This window comes from Lactuca saligna, chromosome 8 (genome assembly GCF_052625555.1).
Source record: "Lactuca saligna cultivar CGN05327 chromosome 8, ASM5262555v1, whole genome shotgun sequence".
Classification (NCBI taxonomy): Eukaryota; Viridiplantae; Streptophyta; class Magnoliopsida; order Asterales; family Asteraceae; genus Lactuca; species Lactuca saligna.
Window position 1 is genome coordinate 23,758,391 of NC_136424.1, and position 26,486 is coordinate 23,784,876.

Genomic DNA, 26,486 nt, shown 5'->3' on the forward strand with positions numbered 1-26,486 from the left:
TGGTCTTTTAACCAAAATAACTTCAGAAATGAGTTTTTAAGCCAAACACTTTTTAACTAATTGACTTATTGACTTTTTCACCATAAAAGCTAATCCAAACACTTTTTAAAAAACTCCTTTTACCACCACTACAAGTCAATAATTTTGTCTAAAATCACTTTTAGAGTCCAAAAAGATCTCCAAAATAGCCCTTTAACCATCTGAGAGGTTTCGGGTTCATACCCGAAATCACTCTAACCTCTTTTATGTTGCAGCCAAGAATAGGGATTAAACTACTCCCTTCACTTTCCATACTTCCTAAGGCCAATGAAAAGCTAGGTGTGTTGGATATCAGGCCCTTTTCTTGGCGGTTTATACTTGAGAAATACAAAGAAGAAGAAAAGACACTAAATATGGCTTCATCTTTATTAAGAAAATAGATGGCTTTATAGCCTACAAAAACCTAACAACTCTAAACAAAACTAAACCCATGTTTCCCGTTTTCAAGCCACATCCTAACCATCTATATGACTCCATAATACCAGGTCCAATGACCCATTCAACCTATGACGTACCCTACCATTTATTCAATTCACTAATTAAAACAAATATCAAAATAAACCAAACCTGTCAAGATTAAAATAACCAACATTCACCTCCCTAATCTTGACAATCTACATCCTACTTCTTTAACACCTTGAAGTCGGTTCTTCCATTTCTTTCTTCACTGAATAATTGCTTTCTCGGTCTAGAGATGCCCCGTTCTTTTGCGGCTCCATGGTCTTCGGTTTAGGTGCCACCAATTCTTTGAAGCTTCTCTTTCAGTCTTGATCGCACGGTCTTCTCTTGGTAGTCTCTTGTTAGCATCGGTGGACTTTCATCAGTTCCTTCGTGCTTTCTTTTTTCTTTCTTCTTTCTTTCTTTTTAGCAACATTGTTTCTTCTTTCCTTCTCTCTTCTTTCTTTCTTTCTTTCTTTCTTTCTTTCTTTCTTTCTTCTTCTTTCTTTTTTTCTTCTGTCTTCTTTCTTTCTTTCTAACAGCCTTCGTTGTTGTAGCAGCCGATCTTCAATTCTTTATGTGACTCACATGAAATCACCCAATCGTCTTCTTCTTTCGTTCTCAGCCCTACAATCAAGGGTTGATCCTCCTCTCTCGACACCGACTCTCAAACCTGATTCTTCTAAACGATCCCTAGGCTTTGATATCAAATGTTGGATATCAGGCCCTTTTCTTGGTGGTTTATACTTGAGAAATACAAAGAAGAAGAAAACAAACTGAATACGGCTTCATCTTAATTCAAAAAATATATGGCTTTTATAGCCTACAAAAACCTAACGACTCTAAACAAAACTAAGCCCACGTTTCCTATTTTCAAGCCACATCCTAACCATCTAAATGACTCCAAAATACCCGGTCCAATGACCCATTCAACCTATGACCGAGTCTACCATTTATTTAATTCACTAATTGAAACAAATATCAAAATAAACCAAACCTGCAAAGATTAAGATTAAAATAACCAACAGGGTGCAAAAAGAAACTAGATTTACTATTTAATTAGCCAATTTACATGACTATCAAACATAAGGAAAAAAAAATTATCAACCTTCTCCAAGGTACAAAACTGGTTTTGGAACAACAACCCTTGCCGGAGAAAGGGACCATCTATTTTGATCATTTTTATATTCTTAAAGGACACATTAATAATTATTTTAATTTTTTTTCCTAAAATAAACTAATCATTACAAAAGCTGGACCCTATTAATTACTCTAACTTTTTATATTTTTAAAGGACCCCTCATGATTATTTTATATTTTACTTTAAATAAAATTAATCATTACATAATAAAAGGGTTCAATATAAAGATTTGTTTATAGAAAAAAATATCATTTTTATAAAAAAGTATAAAAATAAAAATATATTTATTTTTTTTCAAATCTATAAAATAAAATATTTTAAATAAAAAATTTTAATTATTTTTTTTGTTTTTAAATAAAAGGGAAGAATGAGATTTTTTGGGTGTAGATTTTTATTTCAGATTGATATATGCTTGTGTATATACTTGAAACAATGGTCGTTATAGATATATGTACCGTCACGTATACTTTTAGGAAAAAAAATAGCTTTAGTAATCATAAAAAGTATTGATATTATAAATACACGGAAATTTTTACATAAAAAATCATTAATGAGAGGTCCCCTAAGAAAATCTGATGTCCAATTAGTAGGACCCGAAGAAATTAGATAAGAAATTGAATAGGTGGTATTGATTTCTTGACTTTGTGTTGAAAAGGTGGAGCTGAAAACGATGTGTGGAAAACCATGGTTTTATAAAATAATTAATCTAAATAAGAAGATAAAAAAAATATGTTTTTTAATGTTATTTTATAGTGTATGTACATTTGTGTTACATCTTACATTCACACCATTTTAGTGTTCTATGTTTAAGTTGTGGTTGGCATTTATCTAATAAATAAGTTTTCACTCAATTATTTGGTTAAAAAAATTGGAAGGGAGAGATAATATTAGAAATAAAAAAAACAAAATTTTGAAAGGGAAAGATAATATTGTAGATTAACAAAAAAACAGCCAGCTGGAAATTGGATCCACTAAACAGGATAAAAGAAAACAAAAACTACAACTCGATAGAAGGAAAAAACAGCACCATAACCAAAATATGTATGATAATGTATGAACCATAGATATATTACTAGCTTGAAGAAAAGACTTAATTGTATCTTGAGAAGAAAATCCCACAGAAGCATCAAAAAATGGCATTAAACTTTGGAACAATAGATAGAACTAGCATCAAACTTTAATCTATCGATCTAAAAGACCCAAAGCAGACCCGAAAATGACAGTGAACACCGAAACAATAGATATATTTATGATAATGTATGAACCATAGATATATTTTATTTAGAAAATATATGGCTTTTATAGCCTACAAAAACCTAAGGACTCTAAACAAAACTAAGCCCACTTTTCCTATTTTCAAGCCACATCCTAACCATCTAAATGACTCCAAAATACCCGGTCCAATGACCCATTCAACCTATGACCTAGCCTACCATTTATTTAATTCACTAATTAAAACAAATATCAAAATAAACCAAGGTTCTAAAAAGCACGCCATGGCGCGCCTCATGTCGTGCCATGGCGTAAGGCGTGGTGTTGCCGTTACGAAAACGTCCAATGCGGATTTGTGAAGCGTGACACCCAAATAACATGTCAAGGCGCGCCTTATCGCATTATGGCGCGAGTTTTTTTCAAGACGCGGGTTTTTTTGATTTTTTTCTTTTGTTTTTTTATCGGGTCTAAAATAAATGAGTTTTTATTAACTTTTTTCTATTAGATATTTATATAACACTTCTAAAAACTTTATATATTTGATAAAATTCAATAATTATATGATTTATATCTTTTGATGTATATAATATAGTCACACCTTGAAAAAGGTTATGGCTTGCCAAGGCTTGTCATGGCTTAACTTTACCTTGCCGCCATGCCACGCCTTACGTTATTTGAAACCTTGAAATAAACCAAACCTGCAAATATTAAGATTAAAATAACCAACAGGGTGCAAAAAAAAACTAGATTTACTATTTAAATTAGCCAAATTTGCATGACTATCAAACACAAGGGAAAAAAAAATTATCAACCTTCTCTAAGTTACAAAACTGGTTTTGGAACAGCAACCCTTCCGGAGAAATTAGATGAGAAATTGAATAGGTGGTATTGATTTCTTGACTTTGTGTTGAAAAGGTGGGGCTGAAAACGATGTGTGGAAAACCATGGTTTTGATAATATAAAATAATTAATCCAAATGAGAAGATAAAAAATATGTTTTTTATGTTATTTTATAATGTATGTATTGCATTTGTGTTACATCTTACATTCACACCATTTTAGTGTTTTGTGTTTAAGTTGTGGTTGGCATTTATCTAATAAATAAGTTTTCGGTCAATTATTTGGTTAAAAAAAATTGAAAGGTAGATAATATTAGAGATAAAAAAAACAAAATTTTGAAAGGGAAAGATAATATTGTAGATTAACAAAAAAAAACAGCCACCAGGAAATTGGATCGACTACACACGAAAAAAGAAAACAAAAACTAACTCGGTAGAAGGAAAAAACAGCACCATAACCAAAACATTTATGATAATGTATGAACCATAGATATGTTACTAGCTTGAAGAAGACTAAATTGTATCTTGAGAAGAAAATCCCACAGAAGCATCAAAAAAATGGCATTGAACTTTGGAACAATAGATAGAACTAACATCAAACTTTAATCTATCAATCTAAAAGACCCAAAGCAGACCCGAAAATGACAGTGAACAGTAGATATATATGGCAACCAACTTTCATCTTTCATCTTTGAACATTACTTTTTGCTAAAAAAAAAACTCAAACAAAAATATATACAATCGAATGTTAACTGCAACAAAAACAAAGCTTGCATAAACTATGCATTCGGAATAAGCACAGATTTCATACAACCATACGACGACGCGAGTCAAAAGCTTTTGCAATGGATCGGTGAAAGGCCGGAGAAGATCGGTGAATGGCAGAAGGGGCAAGAAAGCTGTTTCCGGTGAAGCAATTGACCGACGCAGTCGGAGTGGTAGACGTGACGACACCTGCTGAGCTGACAAACAACGTCATCGAGATGGTAATCGACAGAGCATATGAAGCACATCTCTTCCACGGATCTCTGTCGTCTGTCCAGCAGCTCTTCGAACCTGATAACCGGAAGATCGACGAGAGTTGGGTATGGAGTAGATTGATCGCATGGAAACAAGTAGAAGAAGAAATCCTTGCATAAATTGAGCAACTCGTGTTTGATACGGAATACTGGGAAGAGTATACAGATGTAGAAGACAATGTTCATCACCATATTTCTTGTTTCTGTCTGATCTTTTTGTTGTTTAAATTTTACAGACGGAGGACAAGGGGTCGGTTTTATAAGGAAATGTGGGTCCGCTGGCACTGTGCCTGTGCCGGCGTATCCAGCGGCGTCGTTTAGAGTGTAAATGGAATGGAACGTTATTCACGCCTCAACAAGCGAGTATGCTTTATTGCTGTCTTGTTTGATAAAATACAAATAAAAACCGGATTGATAGAAACGGTTAAACCGGGCGGTTTAGTAAAACCGAGTCAAACTTGGAATGGTTGATGTCGAGACAACAGGAGGAGATCCATATTGCCTGGAGTCCGAAGATGGTGTTCCGTTGTCGGAGGCCACGAAACTGTGGTTGGAATCATGGCGGATTATGGCGGCGCATTATCCTCAGACGATGTGGGCCAGTTTTCTAGTTGCAAATTAGCGTAACAACAACTTATGATAGGAGATGGATGATACATAGGTAATAGGTTGCGATAGGACTGTGTAGAAGCATACAATCGGATGTGAGAGGGTTGTTGTATTGGCTTTTGTGGAGCACCTGAAGTCCGAAGATATAAAATATCATTTAAAATAAATAATACCAAATTTGTTTCCCTATGCCATATCCATTAATCCAATCTAGGGAACATGTAACCGTAACGCCTCGAGTGCCGTATATTGGACTTAACCTCTTAAACTGGGGAACTATTTTTTTTATTTTTTATTTTTAATTCCACCATGTGATTTTGATTTTTTGTCTTTTGTGCTGAATTAATAGTTAGTGGGGTACATTGATAAGAGTGGTATTTGTAGGTTATGTTTGACGGACTAGCTGAAAAGCTAGCTGATGGTTGAAAAGCTAGCTGTTAAATAAAAAACTAGCTGATAGTTGAAAAATTAACTGATAAAAAATAACGTTTGGTAAAGCTAGCTGAAATATATATAATTACATAAAAGAACATGTAAGAATATATGTTTCTATAATTAATTAAGGGGTGTATTTGAAAATTTTTAAAAAAACTCATAAAAAACTAGTCTAAGTAGCTTTTCAAAACGTTAGCTTATAAGCTACTTTTTGGCTTACCAAACACGACAACATAAAAAAGCTCGAAAAATAAGCTAGCTTATCAGCTAGCTGTGGCGCGCCAAACACAACCATAACACAAACCTAAAAATATTATTCGATTAGGCTAGTGGGTGTCGACTCGGCTCACCTCGACGAACGTTGGGTCGAGGCCTAGATACGCAGAGCTAGGCTTGGCAACTTAGCGATGGTTAACTGATGAGATATTTTTTTCTTTTAACTCATTTATTACTTAAACTTATTTTTCAAAAATTACATTCTTTCGAAAAAGTAATGTCCAATATAAAAAATATAACTATTTTTTTTTTAAATTTTAAATAATAAACCCCCGATCTTCAACTTTAAATACACTCATGTTTATTCATTATTCACCCAATTCAAATCTTATTAATTTTATTCTCCTAACTTTCATATTTTTCCATCATTTTCTACACCTCATCGCTAAAAATGATTATTGTTTGGTCGACGGAAGAAAAGATCTTACTCGTTCGTTTATGGATTGATGTAGCAAAAGATCCACACCACAATGACTACATTTTTGCTACTTTTAAAGTTGAGATGCCGACATATACAACCGTCAATCATTTCAACCTTAAAGAAAAGATCTACTCAACGTCTAATGGAGAAACGCACACGCACTTGCAACTTTGTTTACCATTGTGTTTGGAGAGTGATGTATGATGACAGAAATGGTGAAAACGAAAACACCTTGCTAGAGAATGCTCTTGAGACTTACCATGTTGAAAATGACAAAGATTTCAAGTTTATTGAGTTTTGTCAAATTGTGAGACAGAACCCCCAAATGATGTCAAATTTGAAGTCTTTGTCTTTTAATTTTTAGTGGGTTGTGTGTTTGAATTTCTAATTTGATGTTCCGAATTTCTAGTGGTCTTCTGATATTTATAATTTTTTTTTGAATTTCTATGTTTTTTTTTGAATTTCTAGTGTGATGTTTTTAATAATAATATTTTATGTTTTTTTAATGGAATTTAAGTTTTTTAAGAAATAATATTTTTGCAATATTTATTTTCTAAATTAATTAAAGAAAATATATATTTAGAATGACAAGTGTGGCAACCTGTGCCTAGCAAATGATAAATTTTGGCTAAAATGTGACAAAAATAATGTGGCGCCTACGTGGACTGTGAGAAGTGTGAAACCATACCCACTAGTCTTATCAAGTTGTTAAGCGAGTGGCGAAAACACGAAAATTGGCATTTGGGGGGCCGGAGTCTATGCATATAGGGGCACTAGAGGCATTGGTGAATTTAACTTCTAATATCATTAGTTTGAAAATATAATAATAAATAAATAAATTCAAGATTTGTTTTGATTTTTTATATGCTAACTTATATTTTTATTGGTATTACGTCAACTCTAACCATTACACTAAAAATAAACATAAATATTGTAATATTTGCAGTACACTAGACTATCGAGTATGAACAACGTCCTACCATGTTATTCCGACCTAGCACCCAAAAAACGTTGTTATAACGTCTTGTACACAACCTCCCTTGGCATTTTCGACGTTGCAACATCGTCTGTTATTGTGGAAACAGGAGGCACAATGGTATTTGGCTTGCATTTTCAAAATGGTCAAATTTTAGAATGCTGTTAAATGGTACATACTAATTTTTTTTTTCCATTTTAACTCTACTATATATACACATATTATTCTTAATTTTTACCTACATACTATTTATTTCTCTTGATTTCGCTTTCTTTTCTTCCTTTTTATTTTAAATAAACTATTAATTCAAAACAAAAAAATGGATTTGTTTGATCCGTTCCATCCATTCAATGATGATAACGACGAAAACGATATCTTTGTGACTATGATATACCGGTATTCTACATACGTGCTACTACAACACGATCCAGCTCCAGTGCTCATACGACGTGCAACGTTAAACAGAAATCGTGAAGAAGACCATAAATGTCTAATAAACGATTATTTTGCAGATAATCATGTCTACCAACCTAGCGATATTAAAAGAATGTTTCGTTTGCGAAAAAATATGTTTGAACGGATAGTTAATGCATTAGAAAACAAGTATCGTAAATACAGTGTTTAGATAAAAATAAACACACTTTTTTTTTTATCAATTAAATATATGTTTAGGTATGCATTTTCCAAATGAGCTATGATACAAGTGGTAAGAGAGGTTTCATAGAGTTGCAAAAATATAATGCTGCAATCAAGCTTATAGTTATGGAGGAGTCTTCCGATTCTATTGACGATTATATGAGAATGTCGAAACGAATTGCACGAGAAACTTTGTATAGATTGGCGAGATGTGTTGTCGAAACATTCAGTGAAAAATACTTGTGCAAACATTCATTAATGATATGTAACAACTATATTTGGCGTATGAACAACGACATGGTTTTCCAGATATGCTTGGAAGTATTTATTGCACAAAGTGATATGTAGAACTTGTCATGTGGTGTGAAAATGCCAATACACAAGTAGTATGTTTTATTTAAGATTTATTAAAATTTTATTTTTAGTTTTTAAATGTTATTTTTAATTTATGATTTAGTTAAATTAGATGTGTTATTAATTTATATGTTTTATATAAATATTATGACGTAAATAAAAAAACAAAAAATATAACAGCTTGGAAAAATAGAAATTGAAAACTCAAAAAAAAAAAAAAAAAAAAAATAGAAAATAAATGGTGTTATCATATGATATTTGGTGTTGCTCATTTCCAAATTCTGTGTTATAACACCAATGTAAAAGTATGATAATGATGTGACATATTTTAAATGTGATAACATGCAATAACATGTTGTCTACACCTAATAGTTTTAAAAATATTCCATTAAAATTTTCATACTTTGTAAACAATTTATTATAGCTTCATTTATAGCTTTGACATATCTTTCTTTTTCTACTCCACACATTAAATAAACATTGAAAAATCAAGAATATATATATATATATATATATATATATATATATATATATATATAGAGAGAGAGAGAGAGAGAGAAAGAGAGAGAGAGAGAGAGAGATATTCAAATATTTCTTACAATTATTGTGTACATGTATGAACTAATAAGAATTTAGGAATAACTGAATCATTAATTAAATTAATATGCATACAATAGTAATATTACACATGTGCATTAATTAATATCCAAAATTAACAATTGATGGATTTACCTATTAAAACCCTACCCCACTAACCCTAATTCCATTTCTCGTCTCTAATTATTTCCAACACACAGACTAATGGTCCTTATCTAGATCGACACATTACTCTCTGCTTAAGAACACCACCACCGGAGCAAAATCACTGTCGTTCTCTTTTGCGTCGCACCTGCACATTGCTTTTTGTCTCGCACGTTGCTCTTATGTCTCCTCTACAATCGTCATCATCGTCTCCAATCGCCATCAACTATTACTCACCTCAGTCGCTCACACCTCCACACCGTCGTTAACCTCAGTCGCTCACATCTTCGGTTTCGCTCCTACTAGTTGCTCACATCTCCGGTGTCGCTCCCCTCAGACGCTCACACCTCTGTTCGATCCCTTCAGGTAATATAATCAATCACCTGGGTTCTTTCTTGTAAGTTGTCTGCGATTTTAGATTTTTATTTTCATTTTTGTAATTTATCTGTGAATCAGTGATTTCATTTGTTTGTGTGATTCCGATTATGAATCAGTAAGTTCGATACATGTTATTATGAGTTTGTTACTTTACAAATTTTTTGAGTCTGGTACTTTTTTCTAATTAAATATGTTATTGTTGAATTGCCGAGCTTCAAAATCAAGAAGTAGTAGATTGCATAAATATATAATTACAAAAGGTATTGTACCCTAGTTCATTCATCTTTGTTTTGGCAAATGTACTAGAATCTTGATAGAAAATTCTTATTAATCTATTGTTTTGATAACATTTCAAAGAGCAAATGATCTTGTTAAAAACAAGATGCACCCCACATCAGTGATAAATGGATAAAAAGTAAGTGTTACAATCCTTGGTGAAATTGCAGTCAAGTCTAAAATTTTAATGGTAATAAATTAATTATGCTTTTAGTTTAATGATTCTTTAAGATGATTTTATGTTGGATGGTTTTGGTTGTTATTTGTGTGACATCCCCAAAATCACGGCCAGAAAAGACCGGTTTTGTTTATACTTTATTTCAAAATCAGAGTTATCTTTTAATAAAAGGGTTGCAGAATTTGTCCCAAAACAATAATATGATAAAGATTTATCAAAAGCATTTCCATAGAAATGTATTTCATTAAAAGACTCGGGATGTCATGTTCGTACAGATCAAAAGTATAAACAGTACAATATAAGCCTTACTACATTATTTCATATCTACATGCCTATATCCGTAATCCCTCGTCCAAAACATCACACCTATGCTCATGCGTCACTACCTGTAATACATAAAACTGAGTGGGTCAGGCTTGGGAGCCTGGTGAGCACATAGGGTTTTCAACCCACAATAAAGAAGTTTATTAATTTCATCAATCAACAATAACCCGATTACCCATTCCCGTTATCCTCACTTTACGTCCCTAAACACCTATCATAAGGGACCTAGCCTAAGGATCATCATCGGGACAGACACTACTGCTAAGGGGATTCCTCAGCAATAAATGTCCTAATAGGCAACCATGTGGGGGATGGAGTACACCGGTGAACACATCGTTCACAACACCTACAGGTTGCGAGCCTGCTAGTGTTCCACTGGACTGTCTAGAAGAGTTTGTGGTCGTCATCTATACTCCGCTAGATGACTGGATCAACAACAACAACATCGAGGCCTCTCATCATTTTATCACACATCACCTATTACATCTACCCATGTTTTACCCCACCATTTTCGTAGATATAAAATACATATACAGTTTAAATCATCGAAAACATGTATAACAACGTTCATCTAGCATAGATAGCAAGTATTAAGATAATATGCACACATAGCACGTAATTTATATAAAATACTTCATATCTATGTGTAAGTTGAAGGTAACTATGCACTCACTTGAAAGGTGGTGACCCAGCACTCGGACAACGCTTCGATACTCTCAAAATGATATTCCTTCGATAAAACCTAGTATCGATACCACTAGGGTTTAGTCTAATGATAACCGCGACAAATTAATTGTCTGACTATTATTATTATTATATAAGCGTTAATAACACTCAATATAACTCATAATAATAGCCCAAATAATTATTTTAAGGACCTAATAACATTCCTATATTAAAACATAAGTTAAACTAAAGATAGGATAGGTACAGCTCACTTACAACGGGTTTTTCTCGAAAACCGGGCTTCGCTGGAGCAGCGTTCCCGAGCCGAAAGGCTCTTTTCTCGGGACTCCGGGAGCCTCGGGGCTTCCTTCGGGTGCTAGGGGGTTTACCTAGGCTTTTAGGGGGGTTAGGGAGCTTAGAGAGAGAGTTTAGAGAGAGAAAGAAGAGGGGTGAGGGGTGAGGAAATGAGGGAACCCGGCACCTCTATTTATAGGGGAGAAATCTGATGGACTCGTCGAGTCTGAGTCATGACTCGTCGAGTTGGTCCATGTGGTGGCCTTCTGGTGGTGCCACGTGTCCAATTCTGGTGGTGCCACGTCACCCCATATCGCGTATCAGCCTTCAAACTTAGAAAAATCATAACTTTCGCATACGAGCACCGTTTTCGACGTTCTTTATATCCACGCGTAGGTAAAATCAAGATCTACAACTTTTGTTTAGACTCTGTCGGCTAATTCTCGACCGATCTCAAATTTAATAGTAGGAGGCGTTTAGACTGTTAAATGACCGCGAAGAGTTCATAACTCCTTCATACGGACTCCGCTTTCGTCTGTCTTTTTACCTTTGAGTTCCTATTAATGAGATCTCCAACTCTCATTTAGGTCGCATAAGCCAAAAACCGCTCGAACTAAAATTCGAGTTTCGGGCTGTGCACTGTTAAGCCGAATCTTAGAAAAATCATAACTTCTTCATACGAAGTCAGATTTGGGCGTTCTTTTTATCTATATTCTTAGTTTAACATATTCTATGACTTTTTTTAGATTGCTAAGGCTAAAAAGTCTTCTATCGTAAATTCACTATTTACGTCTCCCGGTGCCGTGCCGGTTTTGCCGTAAAACTTCGGCGGGCCATAACTTCTTCGTTATAGCTCGGATTTTGGCATTATTTATATGTACGGAAACCTTGAGACATATTATACAACTCTATGTAGAGATATCGGGATTATCTCACACTTTAATTTTGACGCTCATTTTTATTCTTTATTAATTATACATTTATAATTAAATAATAAAAACATAAACACACATAAAATCACATAATACTCAATATTTCATCTTTATTACTTCAAAAAGAGTTACAAGAGTTGACCTAGACTATTATATTGACAAAAATGCTCAGCCCTAAAACCCGGGCGTTACAATTCTCTCCCCCTTAGGATGATTCCGTCCCGGAATCATGCATCAGCAAACAGATGTGGATAGCGACTCATCATGTCATCCTCTGTTTCCCAAGTGAGATTCTGCCCATTTGAATGTTTCCATAGGACTAGCACTAAGTCGACCATCTTGCGTCGTAACTTCTTAGTCTTACGGTCAACAATTGCCTCGGGCTCTTCGATCAGCCTTTTATTCTCATCCATCCTTAACTCTAAAATTGGAATTATGTCGGGGACATCTCCCATGAATTTCCTCAAATAACACACATGGAAGGTGTTATGAATACCATTGAGTTCTTTGGGCAATTCCAGCTTGTAAGCTTGGTTCCCAATCTTCTGAAGAACTTTGAACGGTCCAATAAACCTTGGACTCAACTTTCCTCGTTTCCCAAATCGTATAAGTCCCTTCCACGGTGAGACTTTAAGCAAAACGGAATCCCCAACTTCGAAGGTTATCGGTCGTCTTTTCTTGTCAGCATAGCTCTTCTGACAATCCTGAGCTGCTAACATTCTTTCCCTAATCACCTTCAATTTCTCAGCAGTCTCATGGACTATCTCGGGGCCCATAAACTGCTTCTCTCCGGCTTCGAGCCAACAAGACGGTGTACGACACTTCTGTCCATACAAGGCTTGATAAGGTGCCATCTTGATGCTCGAGTGAAAACTATTGTTGTAGGAAAATTCTACTAGAGGTAAGTGCTCGTCCCAATTCCCTTTGAATTCGAGGGTACATGCTCTCAGCATATCTTCCAGCATCTGAATCGTTTTTTCGCTCTGACCATTAGTTTGCGGATGGTAGGCAGTACTCAAACATAATTTCGTACCCAATTCCTCTTGCAGACTCCTCCAAAACCTCGACGTGAAATGACTATCACGATCTGACACAATCGTAAGAGGGACACCGTGAAGTATTACAATTTCCTTCACGTAACCATTTGCGAGCTTATCCATAGACCACTTCTCGTTGGCTGCTATGAAGTGTGCACTTTTGGTGAAACGATCCACGACTACCCAAATCATGTCGTGACCATTCTTCGTTTTGGGCAGTTTAGTCACAAAATCCATGGTGATGTCTTCCCATTTACCCATGGGTACAGGTAAAGGTTCTAAACTCCCATACGGTTTCTGATGTTGTGCTTTCACCCTCGCACATGTTACGCACTCGGCCACGTACTTTGCAACATCGAGCTTCATCGTCGGCCACCAGTAGTAGGGTTTTAGGTCCCTATACATTTTAGTGCTACCAGGATGAATTGAGTACATGGTCTTATGTGCTTCTTCCATCATAAGATCTCTTATTCCTCCCGTCTTAGGTACCCAGATTCGATCTTGGAATACCCTCAGTCCTCGACTATTTGTACCGAACACTAACGTTTTTCCCAAACGTTCTTCCTTTCGGTCATTCTTTTCTAAGGCTTCTTCTTGAGCTTTCCTGATACTTTCCACAATCGTCAAGACGAATTCAATTCTTAACGCTCTTGTCCTTTTCCTTTCAAGATTGACTTTCCGACTGAGAGCATCAGCAACAATATTTGCTTTACCTGGGTGGTAAAGTATCTCACAGTCGTAGTCCTTGAGAAGTTCTAGCCAGCGTCATTGCCTCATGTTCAACTCCTTCTGATTAAAGAGATACTAGAGACTCTTATGATCAGTGAAGAGCTTGCACTTCGTGCCGTAGAGGTAATGCCTCCATATTTTTAAGGCAAATACTACCGCTGCCAACTCCAGATCATGAGTGGGGTAGTTCTTTTCGTTATCTTTCAATTGTCGAGATGCGTATGCTATCACCTTTTCTCTTTGGGTCAGAACACAACCCAACCCGACTCCAGATGCATCACTGTAAACCGCGAAATCTTCGACTCCATCGGGTAGAGAAAGTATTGGTGCTTCACATAACTTCTTCTTTAGCTTCTCGAATGCCTCATCGTGTTTCTCACTCCATGTATACGTAGCTCTTTTATGGGTCAAAGCTGTTAATGGAGGAGCTATCGAAGAAAAGCCTTGGATAAATCATCGGTAATATCCGGCTAATCCTAGAAAGCTTCGAATCTCCGTGGGACTCTTCGGACGTTCCCACTTTATTACAGCCTCGATCTTGGCGGGGTAAACCATTATTCCCTCTTGGTTAACAACATGACCCAAGAATTGGACTTCCCGTATCCAAAAGTCGCATTTGGAAAACTTTGCAAAAAGCTTCTCCTTCTTTAACACCTCCAACACTTCTCGTAGATGCTTGCCATGCTCTTCCTGGCTTTTCGAGTAGATGAGAATGTCGTCGATGAACACTATCACAGATTTATCGAGGAATGGTTTACAAACCCTATTCATCAAATCCATGAATGTTGCGGGAGCATTGGTTAGTCCGAATGACATAACCAAGAACTCGTAGTGTCCATATCTTGTTCTAAATGCAGTCTTCTCAATATCCTGCTCTCTCACGTTCAGCTGATGATATCCTGACCTAAGATCGATCTTTGAGAAGCAGCTCGAACCTTGCAGCTGATCGAATAGGTCATCAATCCTCGACAATGGATACTTGTTCTTCACCGTTGCCTTATTTAGCTCTCGGTAGTCTATGCACATCCTCATGCTTCCGTCCTTCTTCTTCACGAATAACACTGGAGTTCCCCAGGGTGATGAACTAGGTCGAATGAAACCGCTGTCCAACAGCTCCTGAATTTGCATCATGAGCTCCTTGATCTCCGTCGGTGCTAATCGGTAAGGTGCCTTTGCTATCGGTGTTGTTCCTGGTAATAAGTCTATACGAAACTCTACTTGCCTATCAGGTGGTAATCCGGGAAGATCTTCGGGAAAGACTTCCGGATAATCGCACACAACCGGTATATTCTGCACCTCTTTCTTTTCTTTCTTAGCATCGGTTACGAATGCCAAGTACGATGCACATCCCTTGGACAAACATTTCCTGGCTTTCATCAAGGAGATGATTCCAGAACTCACTCTGCGTTTGTCCCCGTACACCATAAATGATTCCTTTCCGGGTGGGTTTATCCTAACTATCTTCTTTCGGCATAATATCTCGGCATCGTTGGCGCTAAGCCAATCCATACCCAAAACGATGTCGAAACCGTTTAACTCTATGGGTAATAGTTCCTCCTAGAATTCGTTTCCGTTTAGGTCAATGACGATGTTCCTAATACGATTACTAATAGGTACGAATTTACCACTGGCAACTTTTACAATCAGGGCATTATCTAGTTTTTCTACAGGTAATGCTAATTTCGCACTAAATTTATGCGACACAAAGGAGTAGTTGGCTCCGGAATCAAACAATATATTTGCAGGCAAACCATTTACAAGAAAGGTACCTGAAGCGACGTCTGCTGCCTCCTTTGCAGCCTCGAGCGTCATCTGGAAGGCTCTCGCCTTCGGCTTCGGTGGTATGTTGGGTCTTCCTGCCTCCTTCTTCTTCGGGCAGTCCTTCAAAATGTGCCCTTCTTCATTACACCCATAACAGGCCTTCTGGTTGAGGGTGCATTCATTGGCATAGTGCCCAGGCTTTCCGCATTTGTAACAAGTGACCCCTCCGTCACACTTCCCAGTGTGCTTTTTCTTGCACTTGTCACACCACTTCACTTCTGATCCTCCTCCTCTCGAACCAGACTTTGAGAACCTACTCTTCTTGTTGGACTTCGAGGATCCATCGAACTTCCGTTTCTCACCAACCTCAACCCTTTCTAGACCTCTTTCCTTTTGTTGGGTCTCCACGTTCTTAGCCGCTCGAACAGCTGATTTCAAAGTGGTTGCCATCTTGACTGTTGGGCCAAAGTCAGCCGGCAGTCCGTTTGCAAATTTCTCAATTTTAGAAAGTTCGGTTGGCACTAGGTATGGAAACAACTTCATCTTTTCCGTAAATGCAGCAACATAGTCATCGATGCTCATTCTCCCCTTCTTCAAATTTTGGAACTCATTGTTCAGATCAATCAGGTCTATCTCTGAACAGTACTGCGCCTTCAGTTGTTCCAAGAACTCATCCCATGACATTTTCAGGGCTTCTCCTCGTGGCATCGTATCTGCCAATAGCTTCCACCAACTCAAGACTCCAGTTTTCAATTGTCTCACAGTGAAGACAGTCTTCTGCTTTTCGTTGCAGTCGCAGCTCTCAAACACCATCTCCATTTCGGAGATCCAGTCCATAATCTCAACAGGCTTTGGGCTTCCTGAGAGACTTGGTGGTTTTGCACCCAAGAAATTTTTGTACATCCGCCCATCCTTGTTGTTTCTCCCTTCTGGGCCATCCCTTTGTTCACCTTGAGTTCCTATTTGACTCACTTGACGGCTATAGTTCCCTTCCTCAGATGGCTCGGGAACTAGCTCCGTCGATTCAACATGTATGGTAGGTTCGTCCCTATTCTCGCGGAGCATTCGTCTCATTTCTTCCCTTTGTTCAGCTAGCATAGCCTGAATCATGGCTTGAACTCCAGCCATGGTAACTGGCTCAGGTGCAACTTCTTCAACAATAGGTATTTGCTGAACTACTGGGGGTTGGTTCCTACCTCCATTTGCGTTCACGTTTCCGCTACGGGTCCTTGCCATCTCGATCTATACACCGAATAAGGTGAATTCAGATCTTTATTTAGGAGAGACGTTTTAAATTGTCCTTATCACTCCAAAACGTTTACATGCTAGTTCTAATATCGTAGTCGTACGTTTAGAATCCTAAACACATAAGGTTTCCAGATCCGGTTGGCAACAGACCATAGATCCGAACAAAATAACAGCATATCATGCATAAAGCATTTAGCATATAAAAGCATTCTAGGCACAATTCCTAAAATAAGCTAGTGTTCACACCTCACAATCATCGCTTAGCATTCTAAGTTTAAGTCTAGAAATCCTACAAATTCCTAGTTCGCTTAAACTAATGCTCTGATACCAACTGTGACATCCCCAAAATCACGGCCAGAAAAGACCGGTTTTGTTTATACTTTATTTCAAAATCAGAGTTATCTTTTAATAAAAGGGTTGCAGAATTTGTCCCAAAACAATAATATGATAAAGATTTATCAAAAGCATTTCCATAGAAATGTATTTCATTAAAAGACTCGGGATGTCATGTTCGTACAGATCAAAAGTATAAACAGTACAATATAAGCCTTACTACATTATTTCATATCTACAGGCCTATATCCGTAATCCCTCGTCCAAAACATCACACCTATGCTCATGCGCCACTACCTGTAATACATAAAACTGAGTGGGTCAGGCTTGGGAGCCTGGTGAGCACATAGGGTTTTCAACCCACAATAAAGAAGTTTATTAATTTCATCAATCAACAATAACCCGATTACCCGTTCCCGTTATCCTCACTTTACGTCCCTAAACACCTATCATAAGGGACCTAGCCTAAGGATCATCATCGGGACGGACACTATTGCTAAGGGGATTCCTCAGCAATAAATGTCCTAATAGGCAACCATGTGGGGGATGGAGTACACCGGTGAACACATCGTTCACAACACCTACAGGTTGCGAGCCTGCTAGTGTTCTACTGGACTGTCTAGAAGAGTCTGTGGTCGTCATCTATACTCCGCTAGATGACTAGATCAACAACAACAACATCGAGGCCTCTCATCATTTTATCACACATCACCTATTACATCTACCCACGTTTTACCCCAACATTTTCGTAGATATAAAATACATATACAGTTTAAATCATTGAAAACATGTATAACAACGTTCATCTAGCATAGATAGCAAGTATTAAGATAATATGCACACATAACATGTAATTTATATAAAATACTTCATATCTATGTGTAAGTTGAAGGTAACTATGCACTCACTTGAAAGGTGGTGACTCAGCACTCGGACAGCGCTTCGATACTCTCAAAATGATATTCCTTCGATAAAACCTAGTATCGATACCACTAGGGTTTAGTCTAATGATAACCGCGACAAATTAATTGTCTGACTATTATTATTATTATATAAGCGTTAATAACACTCAATATAACTCATAATAATAGCCCAAATAATTATTTTAAGGACCTAATAACATTCCTATATTAAAACATAAGCTAAACTAAAGATAGGATAGCTACAACTCACTTACAGCGGATTTTTCTCGAAAATTGGGCTTCGCTGGAGCAGCGTTCCCGAGCCGAAAGGCTCTTTTCTCGGGACTCCGGGAGCCTCGGGGCTTCCTTCGGGTGCTAGGGGGTTTACCTAGGCTTTTAGGGGGGTTAGGGAGCTTAGAGAGAGAGTTTAGAGAGAGAAAGAAGAGGGGTGAGGGGTGAGGAAATGAGGGAACCCGGCACCTCTATTTATAGGGGAGAAATCTGATGGAATCGTCGAGTCTGAGTCATGACTCGTCGATTTGGTCCATGTGGTGGCCTTCTGGTGGTGCCACGTGTCCAATTATGGTGGTGCCACGTCACCCCATATCGCGTATCAGCCTTCAAACTTAGAAAAATCATAACTTTCGCATACGAGCTCCGTTTTCGACGTTCTTTATATCCACGCGTAGGTAAAATCAAGATCTACAACTTTTGTTTAGACTCTGTCGGCTAATTCTCGACCGATCTCAAATTTAATAGTAGGAGGCGTTTAGACTGTTAAATGACCGCGAAGAGTTCATAACTCCTTCATACGGACTCCGTTTTCGTCTGTCTTTTTACCTTTGAGTTCCTATTAATGAGATCTCCAACTCTCATTTAGGTCGCATAAGCCAAAAACCGCTCGAACTAAAATTCGAGTTTCGGGCTGTGCACTGTTAAGCCGAATCTTAGAAAAATCATAACTTCTTCATACGAAGTCAGATTTGGGCGTTCTTTTTATCTATATTCTTAGTTTAACATATTCTACGACTTTTTTTTAGATTGCTAAGGCTAAAAAGTCTTCTATCGTAAATTCACTATTTACGTCTCCCGGTGCCGTGCCGGTTTTGCCGTAAAACTTCGGCGGGCCATAACTTCTTCGTTATAGCTCGGATTTCGGCATTATTTATATGTACGGAAACCTTGAGACATATTATACAACTCTATGTAGAGATATCGGGATTATCTCACACTTTAATTTTGACGCTCATTTTTATTCTTTATTAATTATACATTTATAATTAAATAATAAAGACATAAACACACATAAAATCACATAATACTCAATATTTCATCTTTATTACTTCAAAAAGAGTTACAAGAGTTGACCTAGACTATTATATTGACAAAAATGCTCAGCCCTGAAACCCGGGCGTTACAATTTGTCAATTTTTTTTATTAAGGATTAAACTCCATGATATGACACATAATTGTTTTTTTCTTCAGTATCTTGATTACAGCTTCACTTATATTTGTTTACATATCATCAAACATTTATAATCTTTCCAATAGATGATTCATTCCTTAAGAATATTATGCAACAAGTATATTATTCCATTAGAATATTCAACAAAGAATGTCATATTCTGGTAGAATAATCTACAAAAGAATGCTAAGATTTTCGCCAGCAAGTGCAGGTAAATCTATGTGACATCCCCCATTTTCTCGGCTAAAAATGACCGATTTAGTCTATGCTTTTAAAATACAATCAGAGTAATCTCTCCGATAAAAATATGCGGAATTTGTCCCAAAACAAAATATGATAAAATTTTATCAAAGCGTTTCTTAAAGAAATATATTTTTCACTTCATTACAAAACTCGGGATGTCCACATCGATACAGACCAAAAGCATAAACAGTATATTATAGACCTTACAACATATATTTATGTCTAATGGCCTATAATCCAAAAATCCCTCTTTATCATCCAACTATGCTCTGGTCCACTACCTGTAATATAAAAAACTGAGTGGGTCAGGATTGGGAGCCCAGTGAGCATATAGGGTTTTCAACCAAAAACAAATAAATTTATTAATTTCATCAACCAACAATAAATTTATTAATTTCATCAGCCAACAATATCATGGATTACCCGTTCTCGTTATCCTCACTTTATGTCCTTAAATATCTATCATAAGGGACCTAGCCTAAGGATTTTTCTTCGGGGTGACAACACTGCTTAAGGGATTCCTCAACTGTACATGTCAAATATGGCAACCATGGGGAGATGGAGTACATCTGGCGAACACTTTGTTCAAAAACACCTATAGGTTGCGAGCCTGCTAGCATTCCACTTGACTATTTAGAATAGTCTGTGGTCGTCATCTCTACTCCACTAGGTAACTTGAAACCTCAACATCGAGTCCTCTCATCACTTTATCACACATCAACTATTTCATCTACCCATGTTTTACCCAACATATTTGTAGATAAAATACATATATAGTTTAAAACCAGTATAAAACATTCATGCAACACCCATCTCAAATAAACAAACAATATATATACACATAGCACGTATTTAATATAAAATACTTCATATTTATGTGTAAGATGAAAGTGACCACACACTCACATGATTTAACGATAATTAGGCAGCACTTCGTCCCTTAAAACAATCTGTTTCGATGAAATCAGGATGTTTTCTAAAAAACCGGGCTTCACATGGGCAGAGTTTCGACTCGAAAACTCTTTTTCTCGGGATCTTCGGGTGCTTCAGGACTTGCTTATGATGCTAGGATAGTATTTTAGGTTTTACGGTTAATTTTTGCAACATAGAAGAAAGCATAAGGTAAGATGAGTGAAAGTTTATAACATAAATACGACTGGCATCGATCACTATTTATAGTGGTTGAACACTCGAGTTACGTTGGGCGTAACTCTATGGTACGCCGGGCGTACTGCTTCTTCAACCAGTACGTTGGGCGTACTAAGGGATTGTCTCGGACGCGTCAAGGCTACAAACACGTGTCCACCATGCAATGGAGTAGGCTACGTGGCCAATCTTGGACCGTAAACACAAAAGTACGTTGGGCGTACATACCTTGTACGCTGGGCGTACATATTTATACGCTAAGCATACCTCTTGGTACGTTGGGCGTTCTCCCAGCTTCGAAGTTTGTGCCTAAAACTTCAAAAATTCATATCTTTCGCATATGTGCTCCATTTTTTACGTTCTTTATATCCAAGCCTAGGTGAAATTATACTCTACAACTTTCGTTTATACTCCGTCTGCTAATTCTGACTTTTTTTAAAAGTTATATATTGACAGGCCGGGATAGGAAAAGTTCGTTAAAAATTCATAACTTCTTCATCCGACATCCGTTTTCATCTGTCTTTTTACCTTTAAACTATAATCGACAAGATCTTCGTTTCCCGTTTAGGTTGTGTCGGCTAAAAACCGTTCGATCTAAAATTTGAGTTTCGGCTGCATACCATTACACCAAATCTTAGAAAATTCATAATTTCCTCATATAAAATCAGATTTGGACATTCTTTTTATGCACGCTCTCGGTTTAACATATACGACGACTTTCATTTAGATTGCTAAGGCTAAAAAGCTCTTTATCGTAAATTCACTTTTTACGTCACACAGCATCGTGCCGGTTCTGTTGCAAAACTTCGACAGGTAATAACTTCATCGTTATAACTCGGATTTCGGTATTCTTTATATCTTCGAAATCCTTGTTTTAACCACTACTACTTCCTTTATAGATATAGGATTTATCTAATATTTATTTTCTACGCTTATTTTTATCCTTAATTTATTAAATCATAATAATAAAGTATAAGCACATAATACTCAAATAATACATCTTTATTATTTCAAAACAAGTTACAAAGGTTGACCTAGACTATTACATCATCATTAATGCCTAGTCTAGAAACACGGACGTTACAATTCTCCCCCTTAGGATAATTATGTCCCCGAAATCTTACATCAGGAATCAAATGTGGTTACCGACTCATCATGTCACTCTCCTTTTCCCAGGTGGGATTTGGCTTATTCGTATGTTTCCATCGCACAAGCACTGAATTGACCATCTTGTGTCTCAATTTCTTAGTCTTACGATTAACAATTGTCTTTGGTTCTTCAATTAACCTCTTACTGTTATCCAACCTTAATTCAGAAATTTGAATTATATCAGGAACTTCTCCTGTGAACTTTCTCAAATAACACACGTGGAAAGTGTTATGAATACCATCTAGTTCTTCTGGTAATTCTAGCCTGTAAACTTGATTCCCAATCCTCTAAAGAACTTTAAGCGGTCAAATAAACCTTGGACTCAACTTTCCCCTTTTACCAAAGCTTATAAGTCCCTACCACGACAAGACTTTAAGTAAAACCAAATCTCCAACTTCGAATGTTATCAGTTTTCTTTTCTTGTCAGCATAGCTCTTTTGACAATCCTGAGCTACTAACATCTTTTCCTAATCACTTTCAACTTTTCAGCAATCTGATGGACTATCTCGGGTCCCATAAACTGCTTTTCTCTAGCTTCAAGCCAACATGACGGAGTTCGACACTTATTTCCATACAAAGCTTGATAAGGTGTCATCTTGATGCTCGAGTGGAAACTATTATTGTAGGAAAATTCTACCAAAGGTAAATGTTCATCCCAGTTACCTTGGAATTTCAAGGTACACGCTCTTAGCATATCCTCCAAGGTTTGAATCATTTGTTCACTCTGACCATCAGTTTGTGGATGGTAAGTTGTAGTTAAACACAATTTCGTACCCAATTCCTCTTGTAGACTTCTCCAAAACCTTGACGTGAAACAACTATCAAGATCTGATACAATCATTAAAGGAACACCGTGAAGTCTCACTATCTCCTTCACATAAGCACTAGCAAGTTTATCCATAGATCATTTTTCATTGGCTGCTATGCAGTGTGTACTTTTAGTAAATTGATCAACGACCACCAAAATCATGTCACGACCGCCCTTCATTCTGGGCAGTTTAGTCACAAAATCCATGGTGATGTCTTCCTATTTACCCATGGGTACAGGTAAAGGTTATAAACTCTCATACGGTTTCTGATGTTGAGCCTTAACCCTCTCACATGTCACACACTCGACCACATACTTTGGAACATCGAGCTTCATCGTCAGCCACCAATAGTAGGGTTTCAGATCCCTATACATTTTTGTGTTGCCAGGATGAATCGAGTACACGGTCTTGCGAGCTTCCTCCATCAGAAGATCTATTATTCCTCTCGTTTTAGGTACCCAAATCCTATCTTGGAATACCTTCATTCCTTGACCGTTTGTATCGAAGACTAACGTTTTGCCCAAATGTTCTTCTTTTCGGTCATTCTTCTCTAAAGATTCTATCTGAGCTTTCTTGATGCTTTCTACAATCGTTGAGACAACTTTGATTCTTAAAGCTCTCGGCCTTTTCCTTTCAAGGCTTACTTTTCTTCTTAAAGCATCAGCTATAACATTCGATTTAACAGGGTGGTAAAGTATTTAACAGTCGTAATCCTTAAGCAACTCTAGCCACCGTCGTTGTCTCATGTTCCATTCCTTCTGATTAAAGAGATACTGAAGACTCTTATGATCAGTGAAAAGTTTTCACTTTGTACCATAAAGATAATGCCTCTATATCTTTAGGGAAAATACTACTGCTTCCAACTCCAAGTCATGAGTGGAGTAGTTCTTTTCATGTTCTTTCAGTTGTCTCGATGCATATGTTATCACCTTATCCCTTTGGGTCAGAACACAACCTAACCTAACTCTAGATGCATCGCTGTAAACTGCGAAGTCTTCAACTCCTTCAGGTAAAGAAAGAATCGGTGCTTCACATAATTTCTTCTTTAGCTTCTAAAAGGTTTCCTTATGCTTTTCACTCCAAGTATAAGTAGCTCCTTTGTAGGTCAAAGCTATCGATGGAATAGCTATCGAAGAAAAGCATTGGATAAATCTTCGATGGAATAGCTAATCCTAGAAAGCTTCGGATCTCCGTAGGACTCTTTGGTTGTTCCAACTTTATTCTAGCTTCGATATTAGCTTGGTCAACCATAATACCTTCTTGGTTAACCACATGACCCAAAAATTGGACTTTTTGAATCCAAAATCATATTTGGAGAACTTTGCATACAATTTCTCCTTTTTCTAACCTTCTAACACCTCTCAAAGATGCTTGTCATGCTCCTGCTTTCTTTTTGAATAAATCAAAATATCATCTATGAACACTATCACAGATTTATCAAGGAATGGTTCACAAACCCTGTTCATCAAATCCATGAAGGCTGCTGGAGCATTGGTTAGTCCAAACGACATAACCAAAAACTCGTAGTGTTCATATCTTGTTATGAATGCAATCTTCTTAATATGCTGCTCCCTCACCTTTAGCTGATGATATCCTGACCTAAGATCAATTTTCGAGAAATAACTCGAAACTTGCAACTGATTGAATAGGTCATCAATCCTTGACAACGAGTACTTCTTCTTTATTGTTGCCTTATTCAGCTCAATGTAATCTATGCACATTCTCATGCTCCTATCTTTCTTCTTTACGAATAACACCGGAGCTCCCAGGGTGATGAACTAGGTCTTATGAAACCGTTTTCCAACAACTCCTGAAGTTGCATCATAAGCTCCTTCATCTCCGTCGGTGCTAATCGATATGGTGCATTTGCTATTGGTGTTGTTCCTGGTACCAAGTCTATTCGAAACTCCACTTGTCTACCAGGGGGTAATCCAGGAAGATTTTTGGGAAAGACGTCTGGATATTCACACACCACGGGTATGCTTTGCATTTCCTTCTTCTCCTTCTTGGCATAGATCACGAACCCCAAGTATGATGTGCATCATTTATTCAAACATTTTCTGGCCTTCATCAGGGATATGATTCTAGAATTCACTCTGCGCTTGTCTTTGCACACCATAAATGATTCTTTTCCAGGCAGGTTTACCCTTACTATCTTTTTCTTGCACAATATTCCAGCATCATTGGCACAAAGCCAATCCATCCCCAGAACGATATCGAAACCATATAAGTCGATGGGTAACAACTTCTCTTGGAATTCGTTTCCATTTAAGTTGATGATAATGTTCTTAATAAAATCGATAACAGGTATGAATTTTCCACTAGCAACTTCTACAATTAGGGCATCATCTAGCTTTTCTATAGGCAATGCTAGTTTTCTCCAAATTTATGTGATATAAACGAGTAATTCGCTCCAGAATCAAACAATAAATTGGCAGGCAATCCATTTACAAGAAAGGTACCTGAAGTGAGATCCGATGCATCCTTTGCGGCTTCCAATGTCATTTGGAAAGATCTAGCTTTGGATTTGGTGGGAGATTGGGCCTTGCCGTCTCCTTCTTCTTCGGGCAGTCCTTCAAAATGTGCCCTTCTTCGTTGCATCCATAGCACACCCTTTTGTTGGAAGTGCACTCATTGGCATAGTGGCCTGACTTTCCACATTTATAACAAGTGACATCTCCATCATATTTACCATAGTGCTTCTTCTTGCACTTCTCACACCACTTTGCTTCAGCTCCTCCTCGAAATTTCCTTGAACCGGACTTCAAGAACTTGCCCTTCTTCTTGGAACCTGAAGTTCCTTCAAACTTTCTCTTCTCGCCAACTTTAACCTTGTTGTCGGCTCTTCCCTTGATCATATCTTGAACAGACTTGGCATCCTAGATAGCTGCCTCCAGAGTAAGTTCCTGACGCACTGGCACCACATACACCCATGGAAGTCCCTTTGCATACCTGTCAATTTTTGTCAGCTCATCTGGGACAATACGCAAAGCAAACTCCATTTTTTCTATGAAGTTATTGGTGTATTCATCAATGGACATACTTCCCTTCTTTAATGTCAGAAATTGGTTTTCTAACTCAACCAGATTTTGGGCCGAGCAACATTTACGCTTGAAATGCACCAATAACTCAGCCCAAGTCAGTTGCAGTGGCTCAATAGGGATTTGGGTTTTCCCCAAAGTGTTCCACCAATGAACAATGCCACCTCTGAACTAACGCACTACAAATATGGTTTTTAGCTTGCATTTGCAACCACATGTCATAAAGGCTAATTCCATCTCCGAGATCCAATCCATTACTCCGACGGGATCTTCTTTTCCAGTGAAAGTTGACGGCTTGCAAGTCATAAAATCTTTGTACTTGCATCCATTTTTATCAACTCCTTCCTCTTGATTATTCCTCCTATCCACAAGCGGTTTAGTTTCACCAACAGATCTACTGTAATTTCCTTCCTCTGACTAACCGTCATTTAATTCCGGT